Here is a 214-nt window from a genome sequence, read left to right as displayed (position 1 = left end):
GTTTTTGTTGTTAAGTTTTCGGGTCTCGCAAGTTTTTTTTTTTTTTTTTAGAAGGCATTTTCAGCTTGTAGCCAGCTGACAGTGTGTTTCTAGTTTGGAGTACTGACTGTCATAGAAAATACAACCCAATTCCAAAAAAGTTGGGACGCTGTGTGAAATCTACATAAAACAGCATGCAATGATTTTGCAAATCTCAAACCCAAATTTTATTCAC

This window comes from Nanorana parkeri, unplaced genomic scaffold (assembly GCF_000935625.1).
Source record: "Nanorana parkeri isolate BGI_ZX_2015 unplaced genomic scaffold, ASM93562v1 scaffold451, whole genome shotgun sequence".
NCBI lineage: Eukaryota > Metazoa > Chordata > Amphibia > Anura > Dicroglossidae > Nanorana > Nanorana parkeri.
Note: the sequence above shows the minus strand (reverse complement) of the source record.